This window comes from Aegilops tauschii, chromosome 6, assembly GCF_002575655.3.
Source record: "Aegilops tauschii subsp. strangulata cultivar AL8/78 chromosome 6, Aet v6.0, whole genome shotgun sequence".
NCBI classification, from domain to species: domain Eukaryota; kingdom Viridiplantae; phylum Streptophyta; class Magnoliopsida; order Poales; family Poaceae; genus Aegilops; species Aegilops tauschii.
In genome coordinates, this window is record NC_053040.3 from 62,015,156 (window position 1) to 62,031,572 (window position 16,417).

A 16,417-nucleotide genomic window follows, 5' to 3' on the forward strand; every position below is an offset into this window, starting at 1 on the left:
TTTTGGCCCAGTTATATGACGGGCCGTTACCAGGCTGAAACATATCTCGGGCCTTAGTTGGCCCACTGATATCATGGGCCTTTAAGAGGCCGAAAGCTTATTACAGGCATCAACGGGCTGAATTATACGAAAGGCCTTTAACAGGCCCTAAGTCACGTTGGGCTGAACTGTTGCCACCTTTATCACGGGCCGTTAGTGGGCCGGATGTCGCGTTAGACCATATATGGCCCATGGGCAGCATGGGCCATTCCCAGGCCGAAAGACACACCGGGTTGTAGTGGGCCCATGTTTATATCGGGCCTCTAATAGGCCGAAAGTCACTGGGCTATAATTGGGCCAAAATATTCGGCGAACAATTTACGGGCCAGATCTGGCTTCGGGCCATAAATGGGCCTTTATTAAACAGGTCGTTATTGGGCTGGCCCACTAGTACCTGAGTAAGTATTGCGGGCCTTTGACTGGGTCGGCCTTTTTAACCTATATGGGCCTCTGTTGGGCCTTGCCACGTGTCGACGTATCATAGGCATGTCTCCTCCAATGGACGGGCGACATCTGGCCCACCGAGGAGCAGACACGTGTTTCCTCCGGCCAATGAGAATTTTACACGTGGAAAATCACCATTGGTCCGGGCTGTTAATGGGTTATCGGATCCAAAACCGGACCCGATAGCTTAACGGCGACCCGTTACGGTCGATGCCACGTGTCGGTCACGCTTAACGAAAGCACTTCATTTACACGCGATTTATCGTCATGGAAGTGGACTCTTCCATGATGATAATTTTGGTAATGTCATGGAACACTTCTACGACAGCACAGGTATGACTATCTTGATTCTGTCATAAAATCGTCATTGATGTACATGCATGACAGAAAACATGACCTACTGTGACAAACACGTATCATCACGGAAGTGTATTTTTTGTAGTGTATGGACAGGGTAGTACATCACATACGGTTATGTAACGGCAACCGTGTCTAACCTACGTTGTCTTCTCACACGGTTTGGTGCGGAAATCGTGTGTGACGTTGTAATACCTAACACAAACGACATGTATAAACAGTGTGCCGTATACAACATATAGTACCATAAGTAGTTCCGACTGTTAGCTTATCTCCACAGTTTCCCCATTTCCCCCAAAACCCTACATAGCCTCCAAATTCCCTCGCGTGGCGCTGACATTGGGGGAATGCGGACAAGTGGTGCTGATGGTTTCGATGCGGCTGATCTTGCTCGTATCACCGCCATGACGGCGGTCGCCGCCGAGCACTTGCCTAAGGTCATCAGAAGGCAGGTGTACTACGGATCCGAATGGTCCTTTCAGGTTCCAATCTATCCCGATCTTTTTTAGCATGTCCAAAGTATAGCTCCTTGCTGAATCCATCCTAAATGACACCCCTCCCCCACCCAGGAAAGCGATCTTCCGCCGGATCCGGAGCATGACTCCAGACTCCCGCAACACGAGTTCGACTCCGAGTTTTGTGCCACCGGGAAGTACCAAAAGCTGAGTGGTGTGCACGGGCACACTCCTGCTCGACGTGTATGCACGAAGGGATTCAACATTTGCAGGTGGTTTCTCAGTTACCCCTTAGAGGTTAGTGCTAATTAAGTTCATCATTTTACTTCAGTTAATTCCATCGCTCATCCTGAATACTATTTAACATTGGCAGGGATATGAGGCTTGTGCCTTTGTTAACTAGCTGGATGAAGAATGGCATGGCAGGGCTCGGAGTGTTATCACCAAGCTCGCAGAACATAACGTAAAGCTGAAGAAGAAACTAGCTGATCTAGAATGTACAATCAGTACGATGAAGTAAGAAAGAATCAATCACAGGCAATAGATAAAAACAAGAGACAAGAAGGAACTAGCATGTGTAGTTGTGGTTGTCACATTAGCCATGTTCTATGCGCTATTTGCAGTGATGATTAGGGATTTTGTTTGACAGTATTGCTAAAGCACATCTAGATGTGCTCTAAGTAATGCAAATCTAGGTCCTATGCCATTGATGTTACGCGAAGATTCATGCGGATATTTTTTCTTTTCCTTTCTAGTTTGATTATTACTGGTTTTATCAACAAGAAGAGCTCAATGTATTGCTTGCCAACTGTCCTACTCCGTTCGTACCGGTACCGGTGCATAACCCCAAAACTCGTTCCTTGTTTTTGTCCTGAAAAAGGAAACCAGCCAAATAGCCAATAGGAGTCGTGCAGAACCCTGGGAATTTGGAGCGACTGGGTACAAATAATTGCGGTTGATTATATCAGCGGTTAGATAATACATCAACCCCCGCTTCAATCCCCCCACCCCCCCCTGAAAAAAAACCCTGCTTCAATTGGAAGTTCCTCTTCTCTGCATACCCCGCTTAAGTGTCCACCATCTTCATCGTCCCCGGCAGACCGCACTACACACTGGCACACACTCTGCAGCCATGTCGAGCGACAGCGAGGACGACCGTTCGGCTAGTAGTCTGGCGCCCGATGATAGGTCAACATCGGAATCATCCCGCTCGTCTTCCATGAGTCCGGCGTCGATCCCAGACCTTGATTATATCCGGTTCATCGAAGGGATGCCGCTTCCGGAGTCGTCAGACGACAACCAGACGGATGAGGAGGACGAAGAGTCGGAGGACGAACAAGAGGATGACGATGAAGAGGAGGAGGAATGGTCGAACGAGGAGGAGGACGACGACAGCAATGACGATGATGATGGCGGCGGCGATGAAAAGCCAACGGTCAGCGGCAAGAAGCGTCCTCGCCAAGACGATGTCGTGGGGCCATCCAACAACAACAATAAGAAGAAGAAGGACTAAATTAAGCAGACTGTATATATCTCTGTTTATCCTGTCAATCTCATCGCAGACGGTTAGGAATATGTATTCGACAGAGATCTTCTACTCTATCGCCCACAGGTTGGTTTGTTGAACTGTGTGCCCTGACGAGCACACAATTCACAAAAAAAGACTGTATGGGCTGTCTATAATGATCGCACACAATTCTGATTACCGACCTGTTTGCCGGGTATCACACACATCTTGTTATGCCGAATCGTTTGTGTTCACCTCAATCATCGCAAACGGTTCATCGGAGTGAACTGTATGCCGTATATCACACACACCTTGATCTGGCTGCCCGTTTCTGTTGTTCTGTCTCATCGCAAACAGTTCGTACAGATCAACTGTATGCCCCACATCGCACATGCAACTAAAATCTGAACCGTGTTTGATGTATCATTCATCGCAAACGTTTAGCATCTTTTTTAACGGTTTTTTTACATCACCGTTCGTGATTAATGCATCGCACACAGTTTCATCAAAGGGTCTCTGATCGTAGTGTCGTGTTAGCAGCATCCTGCAGTAGTGTGTAGGGTGTGTCTACCTCCTATTAGGGTCCACAAAATAGAGTGTAACAAGACGATTCCTCTCGCGTTGCTGCGGGAACACTAAGAAATACGTAGCTACAAAATATTATTACTAGATCCTAACATTTATTTTGTTAAGTTAGCAACTTAATGGTCAGTATTACAGAACTAATTATGATGTGGTAGACATGCATGACATGGTGAGGTGGGAGAGTGCATGTTGTAGTATATAAATAATTATAAGTAGTGGATGTGGTGCATGGCTGAAAAATAGAGCTTGTGGATGCTGTTATGGCACACTTGATGAGGTGGAAGATTGCATATTTAGAAAATTACATGAAGTGGAGATGAACTATTTAAGAATACTAATGCGTTATTAGTCCATTAACTCAAATTTATTGCATGCTTTAGGCTTTAGGGAAAGAACTCAGAAAGTGATCATATTAGACCATAAACTTGTTCACGTAATCAAATAAGATCAAAACCGACTCGAAAGACAAAAAAAAGGCCACATGGTTGCCAGGTGGCCCGTAAACCGACTAATTTCTATAGGTATGCTTTTGTCAAAAGACGGTCACAACCAGCTAATGGCGTACCGAGAATTTTTTTCAAAAGGTCATCACAACCTAAGCTAAATGGCGTACCCAGACAAATTAAAAACACAGATGATGTGGGGGACTTAAACCGAGCACCTCAATGGTGAAATTAGGGTTGCTCAGCACTAGAACATCAAGAGTTTTCTGTACTCACCGGACTATATATATACACAGAATGACAGACACGACTAGCAAGTGGTTGTTAGCTTGTTAGACATCCGGAGTGACCGGCCATATTTGTAAATATTTTATCTCCCTTATTCTATATTAGGAAAACTCCAATCCATATTACGAAAAATACCATGTGAACATGGAAAATAGTACTCATGTGAACAAGTGTGAATGTGTTTAATTCAAGTTTTAATTTTTTTGAAAAGCCATAACTTTCGAAGAGAACATCAAAACTAAGATCCACTTCAACCATGAAATCATCGCGACATGTTCTTCGAAACAAATCCCACATCAGTATGTTTCGATGAAATTTTGTGTGTGCAATTTACTCCCTGTTGGGTGCAACTGTCTAGCACTCAATGTGCAACTTTTCCCTACTCGCGGATGTGCAATTTCACTAATGTGAACATGTGTGAATGCATTGAATTTATATCTCATTTTCTTCCAAAACCATAACTTTTGTACCGGGCATTGGAATTAAGATCTGTTTTAACCGAGGCAACCTCAAAGAATGTTGGATCATGCAGCTCCAAAATTAGTTTTGAAAAAAGTTACATTATGCAGTACTAAAGTTTCATCATGCAGCACTACAGTGGCACAATATCGCACCAAAGTTGGCATCATTTTTTTTTTGTGTGGAAACAGACCCATGCAGGATCAACTTTCAAAGATCTCGTCGCAATGATTCCACCGGTGAAAACAGATCTTAATTCTGACGCCAGCTTTGAAAGATATGGCTATGAATTTTGTGAAATGTAGTTAAATCTAGAACATAGTGCGGAGAGAGAGAGGGTGTACAACACGTATTGCTTTTTCTTCCTAATTATATTCTCAGGCCCAACATGTGAGAGAACATTAGTGCAATCTTTTTGTAAGCCACGTGGTCCCGACCAGGTGGCACCAGCCAATATGTGCATTGATTAGGACACGATCATTTGGTCAGCCAGCCGCTCGGGATGTTCAAATAGAGTGTCTACACTTTTTAGAATTTACGTACAATCATTCGAACGGAGCAATCTGTAAGCAGTGCCGCCACAAATTGAATCGAACCGATCTTCTGCTGTTGTACTGGTCGATGACTCTCGTTGTTGCGCCATCGGCTTATTTTGATCTTGTTTAGAATCCCATCTCGAACTCAGCTCGCGTGGGGAAAAGTCTAGGTCCGATGTTGAAGATGTTCTACACCTAAAAAATGCTTTGATCAACGATGCCCCACGTATGTAATGCTCTACTTCAGGCACATCTCCCAATGTACTTTTTTCAATTGCCGCCAAAAGCCTCTGCTGCTACCGATGGACTACTTTTTTGCGATTTTTTTCCGTTGATTGACTTTTTTCCTACTCAAGCGCGCCAACTTGCCATGCAGGCGATTATCCAAGGCCAAGCAATACAAACCACTTAAGGTCAACGGACCTAAAGAGCATCTCTAACGGATCCACACACTGGTCTACTCTTAAATGTGCTTGGCCGCCCACGGCTGGACCGCCGCCCAACCACCCGCATCACCCCCCCCCCCCCCCCCCCCCAATACACGCGGCTGTGCCCAGCTGCCCAAAATGGCTAGATCCAGCCGCCGTTGATTACAGGTTCGGTTCAATGCCACGACACGCAGCGCCGATCTCATGGCCCCGATGATGCTTCCTCCTCCCATGGAGGCGTTTTTCGCATCACGGACCTCCCACTGCCGCCGACGCTGAAGAGGAGATACCTTGGTGTGCTGAAGTGGGCGTGCATATGTGGGTGGAGGAGATCACCGGCCGCGAAATCCACAAGAAGATTTGGATTGGCTCATTCCAACCTGCGGTGTAGGCAGAGTAGGTGTACAGTACATGGCGGAACTTCCTGACATCCTGCGGCAGTTGACGCACGCCGACTCCCGGGTGGCCACCACATGCGATCTGGGGAAGACAGGGAGGCTCACGAGCGCCTCGAGACGATCAAGCCGAAGAGGCGTACATGGAGGAGCTCTGCCTATTCCCGGAGCACCAGCATTACATGCTTTACGACGCGGGTGCGACGACGGTCACTGATGTTTTCTCGCCTGACAACAATGGTGATGGTTTCGGGTCCGACGGCAACCGAGATGGCGAGGGTGGTGGCGACGGAGTGGGCCAAGGTGGTGCTGATGACAGAGATGGCGACAGCGGTGACCCTGGACCTATGACCGGATCGGACTGGGAGAGATTGTTGAACGTGACAGACAACAAGTAGTTAGTTTTAGTTTTAGATTAAATTTAGTTTAATGTTATGTAAAATAGTTTATGCAAGTGGTTGAATCAAATTTGAATCAAGCTTGATGAAGTAGTCTCAATCAAATTTGCACTGAATTTGTGTTCAATTTTTTTTTTGAGGGAGTTCAGTTTAGGGGATCATTTTAGAAACCACATTTTTTACAGGTGTAAATACGTTCATCTAGAGGATACTCGGCCGTTTGCTACATTAAATTATAGGGGATCAGTTAGAGATATTCTAATGGAGTAACACATAAGAGTCCGCTGTAACTTTTTGCATAAACCACTTAATGCTCTTGGTCACTGAGCCTCTTGCTCATTCCTGGCGGTTTGGGTTTGAATCCTATGCAATGATTTTAATATTTTTTGGTACTATGACGGCCGGTTTGTAAAAGGATCCTCATAAAAATTAGTTGGTTCATGGTAAGCTATATGTTATTCAAGGCGTCAATATAAAACCCTATTTTTGTAGGTTCTACTTACTTCTCATTGGCTTCCGAATCTTTTTTTATTTTAAAATAGTGAAAAAGTCAAATAAGAGGTGTTAAGCTTTTTATCATTTTGGCATCGAGCTATTTTGCCGCAGGACCTCCCCTACAGTATGGTTAAAGGTTCGCTGACATGTCAGCCACGTGGCTTTCCGCTAACAAGTCAATTTTGACCTTATTTTATGAAATAAAAAAGTTTGTTGCCTAACCTGTTCACTTTCTTAATTGCTGGCCTAAAATGTGGAATCAATTTGAGTTAATGGTCTAATGACGCATTTCACTTCAAAGAATGAGTATAGTTTTTCATTTGTAAGGCTATCATGTTCGATTGTCCTGAAATAACTAAACAGAAATTGCTCCTTTATTTTTTTTACAACAAGGAAAAGATATGGCAAAGGATTGATGAAAGATGCAAAAAAAAAAAAATTAACACACGATGCAAAACTGCAACAACCGGTACCAAATCTTCATAACTTTCCATATAAATGATTGGCCAAAGTCCATGAGAACTCCTTTCAATTTAGCGAAACTAAAGTAGCTAAGTAGAAATTCTGCGACACATAAATGGAAGGGTACTAATGCATGTAGCATAGGATATGCCGCTATATAAACTGGAAGAGGCTACTTTCAGCAAAACCAGCATCAGAGGAGTCTTCTTTTTCGACTATGCATGGCATGAAAACCAAACCCGTGAAAACTAGCTCTTCTTTGCTCAAATTTTCATGTTGCTTTCGTCTTAATTTACATGTGGGCATCACATGGTACAGATGTTGGCAGGACATGCTTCACTTATCAAAAATAACACCTTCATCTCTAATGTTAGTGCTAGGATTGGAAGGCAATTGGGAACTAAGGCATACAGCCTTGCTCGTATGTCGTGTTCCACTAGTTCTAGTACGCACTTGGTAAGAATCGGCTTCTAATTCCAACCATTATTCGGGTTTGTTGCCGCTGGAACGGAGCCTCCTCTTCTGAAGCGAAACGAGTAACTCATGGAGCATAAGGACCATGTCTTCGCATCATATGTCAACCCGGGATGGCAATGGCGCATTTGTTGGTGGTGCAAGGCTACGAATTCAGGGTCGATGCCGAGTCAACGCCTTCTGCGTAGCAAGATTTTTCAGGGCCCTATCTACACCACAGCTACAGATACCAAAGGTGTGTAGCCCAAGCCGAAGAAGATCCATCCGTCCAATGCTCGAGTGGCTAGTGATGACTGGGTAGTGGCGATCTTCGTGGAGTGATATTGCATGGATGTTGGTGCTGCTATTGTGACCTGTCGAATACAAAACTTTGCAACCAAACCGAATTAACAGTCGGACCAAGTGGGTGGCGTCATCCTCAGTGCCATTTCCATACCACCAATTTCCTGAGATTTGTGAGTTCTTAAGTAGGCTAACATAGATCGACCTAACTCTATGAATTCTGATTATCAAGGCTGCCAGTAGCCTTGATAGCCTGCCAGTAGAAAGAAAAGATGGCCTCGCTCTCCTCCCCCCTCCCTCACCTCCCACCACCAGCTCCGGCCACCACCAACACTCCGGCCAATGGCCATGCTCCTCCACCTGACCTCACCCTAAAGACAAGCTCGTCCCCTCTGTCGCGCCACCACCATCTCCCTTCTTCAACTTGCCCTACATTAAGGCTGGTCAGGTTGCTCTCCGATGCTTCCTGGGCTGCGGCAACGCCATGGGGCTCGAGTTCGAGGACGACTGCAGCCGCTACCTTCGCCTCGACATCACCACCCCCGAGCTCCACCTTGCCTCGCCCCTCTACGTCGTCTTCGACTTCTCCAACCACCACCTCGACACCATTATCGTAGCAGCTCTACTCCAAGCTGTTCTTGACGGCAACGCTGCTGACTTTTTGGTCGCCAGGTGCTCCCCTTTCATCTTTCGCTTCCACGTAGCAACCCCGCGAGTCGCGGAGATCATCCTCGACCAGTCCAAGGTCCGCCACCGCAACTATGCCTTCGCCTTCGCTAGAACCCTGCCACCTCTTCCACCGCCTCCAGCGACCTCTGCCTCTTGCATGTCGCTTGCCCACGTACTCCAAATCCCAGATGACCTGGGACTCCAGTTTGAAGCGGTGGCATGTCGCAGCTTCGATCCCACGTCACCATTGATCCCGGCCGACAACCACATGGCTGCCGCATGTATGCATGGGTCATCCAGTTCCCTTTCGCCCTTAACGCCACCACCATGGCCCTCATCCTCGCTCGCCTGTTCGGAGGATGCTACCACCTCTTCAACACCACCGACGACGGTGACTCATGCTTCTCCTTCACCGTCGCCTCGCCCGCTGTTGCCAAGCTGATAGCCTCCATGGGTGACTTCCACAACCTGGGCATGCTGATCCGTTTCCCCTGGCCTCTGCCAATGGGTGGTGCCCGAGGCCTGCTTCATGGCGCGGCCATGTCCCCGTCGTATGGATCCACGACGTCCTCATCGGCGCCGATCGTCTCTACAACACTGCCTTCTGCGTCCCCAGCTCTAGAGTTGCCTAAGGTGAGGCGAAAACGGCCTGGTATTAGCTTCTTTTACCATATGCTTAATGCTAATTACTTTGCCCAGCTCCCACCTCAAGTGCACTACACTTATCATTCTCATCCCTTCTGGATTACTTTCTTGCCAATTAGTTGCCTAAGGTTGAGTCAGCCCTTCACCACTGTTTTTCGGTTAAACAAGATTTCCACGCAATCAAGGTTAATGACCTTATTTTCAAATGTGGCATCTCCTCCCGCCCAGTTAAATTTCAAATTCTCAAACTTGGGTCACTTGACTTTGTAGAGTTTCGCCTTTTCCTTTTTGACCAGCTAGAAACGGTCGTTGCCCACTGTAGCCGCTACCTCCAATCTTATAATGCTTTTGTTTTCTCCCCTCTGCCCCCACGACCCGAGTCCATCCTTAGACCGTTTGCTCATCTTCTTCTGCCTGTCCATGCATCACAACAGTCCCCTCCCATGACCACGAGTCCGCTGGACGACTGGTCAGCCATGCACGCCTCGCAGGCCCACCACATGCACAATGATGATCGTGCGGCGGCCCTCGACAGACCAAATCCACCAAAAGATCCGTACGGGGAGGACGACGCTGCGCGTGCGCGCGGGGCCAGCGCATGAACCCAGGATCCCTCTCCGGTCTCTCTGTCTGTGAAATCTGGACGCCCCACCTGACCCCCCCCTTCCCCCGCGTCTAATCCGGGCACCGCACCGCCGCCCCCTATCTCCCCACGCGCCGCGCCTGTGACCGCGCCGCTCGAGAATATTGCATCGGGAACCGACGTCCCTGAGCAGTCACGTGCGCGGTCATGCGCTCGCTCGCCTCTGCCGCCCCCCTCCTACTACTGACCGGCATCTAGCCATCATCATCGCCCCTAAAACCTCTCTGCAGCCTAATCCGGCCACTCGATCACCACGCCTCACCCCCCCCCCATCGCCTCAAACACTGGCACACGGAACTGATCACGCCGCTCTGACGCCAGATACGCTGCCCTCTCGGTCCAACAGCATCGCGAGGTGCACATACCGAGACGCTCTCCTCTCCTCTCTCCACGGCCACAGTGATCCGCTGCCCCACCCACCATATATACCCAGACGGCTTCCCCTCCCCTCTCATCTTCACTCTCCCCCATCTCCATCCACCGAAAGGAGCTGCCGGTGCTTCCGCTGCATAGCTCTAGATCACTGCGTGGAGGCCTGCAGCGACCCCGTCCGTTGCGCTCGTTGCTGGCGGAACGGCCACCGCAGCCGCGACTGCAGGTACCACCGCCTCTGGCCCTTCTTCCCCCCTCTCCCTGATACCTTCTCCTCCGGTCCTAACCCAGCTTTCTGCCCTTGTAGAATGGACTCCGGCAGCTCCTCATCGACAGCGACACCCGATCCGCGCACCCTCATGGTCGGCCAGATCCCTATCATCATCTCCGAACCCTTCCCTGCTGTCTGCGTTCCCTCCCCCTTCATCCTCCATGGCACCCCAGTCGGCGCCAATGGCGTTCCCCTTCCCCCACGCTCACCACCACGCACCTCAGCTCCTCCACCCACACCCATCACCCCTACTCACAATGCCATGCATGCACACACTCCTCCCTTCGACACCCACGAACTGCGAGCTCGTCCCTCCGACATCCTCCTCGCCTCATAGTACACTACAACCACGTCACATGTGTTTGAAACCGACTCCGACGACGAGCTGCCTCGCCCATTCCACGAGGCTGGACCGCTGCCTCCCTATGGAGACATGCCGCTCGTCGCCGCACCGCCCTGCCTAGTACACTGCCCGCGCTGCTTCGCCTTCGCCCACCTCCAAACACCCGACCCCAACCCCACCCCTCTCATACGCAGAGCCATCCAGCTCACATGCGGCAACCCTGCCTTCATCATGGGTGGTTCATGGCGTGGGGTGGCATGCCTCACCTTCCACACTCCCGCTGCCCGCAATGACGTTATTCATCACAGCCCCATAGATTTCAAAGGCAACACCATCACCATCGAGCCGGTCGAGCACGTCGACCGTTCCATTGCTATCTTCACTAACCTGGCTGAGATCGAGGTATCTGAATTCCCACACGAGCTCTGGCACAACGACGACATCCGTTTTGCCCTGGCCTTCCTTGGCGACGTATGCGCCGTAGATGACTTCTGTATGCATGGCATACATTACACTTCTGTTCGAGCCCTGGTTTTGCTGCAGTCTAGCAAAACAGCCCCACCTGGCATCGTCATCCAGCTCCCTCCCATCAATGAAATCAAGATCGCTAAGGTTGTAGAGGTCTCACGATGGCACCACGGCGATGGAGCCAACCCCTTCGGTGGCAACTCCTCCGACGGTGACTCTGCGCCTCCCTCCCAGCGTGGCTTTCCACGTCCCACCTCTCCAGACCATATTGCTCCTGTCGTATCTGCTATTCGTGCTGGCTGGCACGCTGACCCCACGTACGGTGGTAAACGCCCGGTTGCCCCCCATGCCAGGACTGCCCCACGTGTCACTCCTGTCTCTCCTGGCCATGGCATCGGCGCCTCTGCACTATCCTTCCCTCCCCCTCCACCTGGTTCCGTGCGCCAGCCCCTCATCATATTCGATGACAATTCGGTCAGCTCTGAGGACATGCACGCCCCTCTCCTCCATGTCGTCCGGTCAGACTCTCTGGACGTGGTGCATGCACCCGCGGGTGACTCTTCTGGCCCACCTATCATCCGTCCGACCCCCCTGGTGGGGCCTATGCTCCCCCTGCCCCGCCCGCACGGACGGCGGATGCTGCTCTGCCTGTCAGCTCGCTGGCGCCCTCTGACGCCTCCGCCTTTGCTGCGTTCGTGTCGCCGGCTGCTGCCACTGCTGCGCCACCCAACTTTACCTTAGCGGCTGGTGAATCGTCACGTGCATCTGGTAAAGTCTCAATCCCTCCGTCTCTAAATCAATCAACCCCTATAGATTCTGCCACCACTGTACTGACCCAGGATATCTCGGACGCAGTTCTCCCTCTCCATGATCTGGACACCCACGAGTGCACCATACGCAAGGAACGCCGCAAGACGGCCCATGATCACTCTCGCTCCAAGGACAAGCTGCGGCGTAGCGCGCGGCTTGCTGGCAAGGAGACCAAGTACTCCCCCATGCTCGCCAAGGCTGTCAAGGCCATGGCCGCCCGGCTTTCTGCCGCAGACGTGGGCTCTGCCATTGATCGTGCCATCCACAAAGCCCGCCTCGACGTCTCTGACGCCCCTCCTGCCTCCGCTGAAGATCTGGCAACCATTGTATTGCTTTGCGGTGCGGACGACGGCCATGTTGAAGCTATCCTCGAGGCTGAGGAGTTGGCCTCCGTTGATGATGACGCTCCATGATCAGCTCGCCGACTATGCTCTGCACGCCGGGTGTTGTCTGATGCCGACGGCCGCTGCCTTTACCCTAGTTGCTCTACGTGTACCGTTGTACTTTTGGCCCTTGATCCCTGGTTGTTCGGCCCAGTTCTATCGTAGCGCGTCGTTGTATCTTTTGCTACTGTTCAGTGTTTGTATCCCTGTCTTGAACCTCTGGTGTATGATCCGTCTGCATGAGTAATGCTACCTTCTCTATCTGTTCGTGGAATGTAAGTGGTTTAGGAGACGATTCCAAATGCTCTGACGTGCTATCCGAACTGATCTCGATCAACCCTCACATTGCCTTACTGCAAGAATCAAAACTCGATGCGATCTCTGATCCAAAGTTAAGATCCTTCCTGCCTCGGCAACTAGACCAAGCCTTCTCCTTACCAGCCATCGGTACGGCAGGTGGCACCATCTCTGCCGTTAACACCGCATCTTTCCAAGTCATCTCCTTCAACCACCACACCTTCTCATCAACCTTAATCTTGCGATCAACGGCAACCGACCGCAACATAGCTATCACCGATATCTACGCCCCTTCCTCTCGCGCCCTCAAACACTCTTTTCTCACTGAGTTACTAGCTATCGCCCAACCAGATGACTCGCCCAGGCTTCTAGTGGGAGATTTTAACCTCCTCCGTTACCCCGCTGACAAAAATAACGACGCGTTTAGACAGTCCGAGGCCAATGCTTTCAACCAAACCCTCAACAATCTATCTCTCATCGAACTTCCGCTTCTAGATCGCCAGTTCACCTGGTCCAACAATCGAGCATCCACCACCCTAGAACGGATCGACCGCGCCTTCTTTAATTTAGCCTGGGCTGATGCCTTTCCCAACTCGTCCCTCTCTTCACTCACGCATTTCACGCCCGACCACGTACCCCTCATCATACACGTCACCACAACGATCCCGCGGTCCAAAATTTTCAAATTTGAACCTGGTTGGCCTAGTTCCCGGCCCTGCACTGACATCATCCACTCCGTCTGGGCTTCTTCACGGCCCACCACGTCGGCCAACTCCGCTGCCACCCTCGCCTCCTTGCTCGAACAAACTCGGGCCGGCCTCAAAAGATGGGCACGCTCACGCATCCCCGCCCCCCTCCGCCGATCCCGTTGCAAAACCGCTATCGCCGCCCTCGACCATGTAGAAGAATCAAGGCCTCTCTCCACGCCAGAATTTCTCACTCGCAAGATCATAGCCTCCCTCCTAAAATGCACTATCCAGGAAAAAATGGCCTACTGGAAATGGCGTGCTAAAGTTTCTCGTGCAATCCACGGCGGCGAGAACACAAAATTCTTCCACATGTCAGCCTCTCAACGCCTTAGGAAAAATAAAATTTTCTCCCTCACACACGACGACATGGTTTTCACCTCTCATCACCACAAAGCAGAAATCCTTCGGGATTTTTTCGTCTCACTCATCGGCTCTCCTGCCACGATGTCCTGGGCTTTTGACCTCAACACGCTATATCCCCACCCCGTGCCTGGCCTCCACGCCCTCGACGTGCCGTTCACCGAATAAGAAATCAAGTCGTCCTTCTTCCAAATGAACCCCCAAGCTAGCCCTGGACCAGATGGGTTCGGTCCATCCTTCTATAGATCTTTCTGGCCCTCTATCAAACATGCAATCCTGCCCTTATTTGCACAATTTCACCAAGGTATAGCAGACTTGGAGCGCCTAAATCGCGCCCACATCGTCCTCCTCCCAAAAAATACCTCCCCTTCTTCACCCGAGGCCTTCAGACCAATCTCCCTACAAAACTTCCCAATTAAAGCTATTACCAAAGCTCTCACTTCGCGCCTCAAACCTCTCATCCCCATTTCAGTTCATGGCAACCAGACAGGGTTCATCACCGGCAGGAATATTGCCGAAAACTATGTCTACGTGGCCGACCTCATCAGCTCTTGCCACTCTCGCAAACGACCAACCATGGTCTTCAAGCTCGACTTCAGGAAGGCTTTTGATTCTGTTGCTTGGCCTGCCCTACACCGAATCTTGGCTGCTCGTGGCTTCTCACAAACTTTTCGTTCCTGGATTCAAAATATCCTCCTCACGGGCAAAACTGCTATCCTCCTAAACGGCATCCCAGGCCACTGGATACAATGCAAGCACGGCCTACGGCAGGGTGACCCGGCCTCCCCCTACCTGTTCCTCATCGTCGCCGATCTGCTCCAGCAACTCGTCCTCCAAAACTCTGAGCCTGCTCTCCACCACCCCATCTTCACCCACCTCCCCCCACCATTCTCCAATACGCCAACGACACGCTTATCATTGCAGCTGCCTCTCCCATCGCCGCCGCAGCCCTCAAAACAATACTCAACAACTTTGCACAAGCCACCGGTCTCACCATCAACTTCACCAAAACCACCCTGGCTACACTGCAGACAGATGAAACCCTAGTTGCTGCCACTGCCCTAGCCATGGACTACTCACGCACTCCTTTCCCTCAAACTTACCTTGGGCTCCCCCTTGCCCCAACCAAGTCCCCCTCCAATACCTTCGCTCCCTTGATAGAACGTTCTCGGAAGCTACTAACTGGTTGGCGTGCCAAGCTTCTAGACAGGGGCGATTGGCACATTCTTATCTCTGCTGTCCTTGACTCCCTTCTTACATATTTCATTTCCGTTTTCCGCATCCCAAAGAAAACCCTCATCATTAACTCTCTTGGGAGGTCTTTTTTCTGGGCCGAAGAAGATGCTTGTTCGGGTGCTCAATGTTTGATTGCGTGGAAAAACGTTTGTTTAACAAAAAAATCGGTGGTTTAGGGCTCAAAAACATGCATGTCCAAAATAACTGCCTCCTAATGAAATTTGCTGCCAAAGCACTCTCCTCCGCACAAACTCCTTGGCTTGATTGGCTGGACCTCCAACACTCAAACGCCTTAGTCTCCCCACCCCCCGTACCCTCTTTCTTGTGCCGCACGATTTCTCGACAAATCCCAACCCTCCAGTCAATCTCCTTTGTGCTAACATACAGTGGAACACACACATATTTCTGGCTGGATACCTGGGTCACACCAAAACCACAAGCTACCACCTTCCCACACCTTTTCTCACACTCTACCCTACAGCTGGTGAAAGAAGCTAACATTATGTGTTTCGGTATCGAAACTAACCTCCGTAACCGCCTCTCTCTTACAACAGAACAAGTGCTTGGTTCGCTTTTGGCTATTTTGCAGGACTTCGTGCCGTCGACAGAGGAAGATCAACGGTTCCTACTCAGGGGTCATGACTTCTCCACCAAGCAAGCATAAGGCACACTCATGACCAGACCAGACCAAGATCTCATTGCCCCCCTCATTTGGGGCACCAAGGCTCCTCGCAAAATTAAAATTTTTGCTTGGCTCCTCTTCAAAGACCGCCTCAACACCAGAATGAACCTTACTCATAAGCACATAATCTCCACCGATTTGTGCCCCCGCTGTGCTACGTCACCTGAAGACCCACTCATCTCTTCATCACATGCCCTCTCGCCAATAGGATTTGGCAACATGTGGGTTTCCTGCCCTCAAACGATGATATAAATGAGCTCTGGGACACTCCGCTGCCTCAACACCTACCCAAGAATGCTTGGTCCTTCGTTCTCCTCGCTCTTCTCTGGAAAATTTGGGCAGCACGAAATGACATGCTGTTTAGGAATATTGATATCTATAATAACCCTTAGAAACCTTATCTCTGACTTAGACCTTTGGTCACACCATCTTGTCGATACGG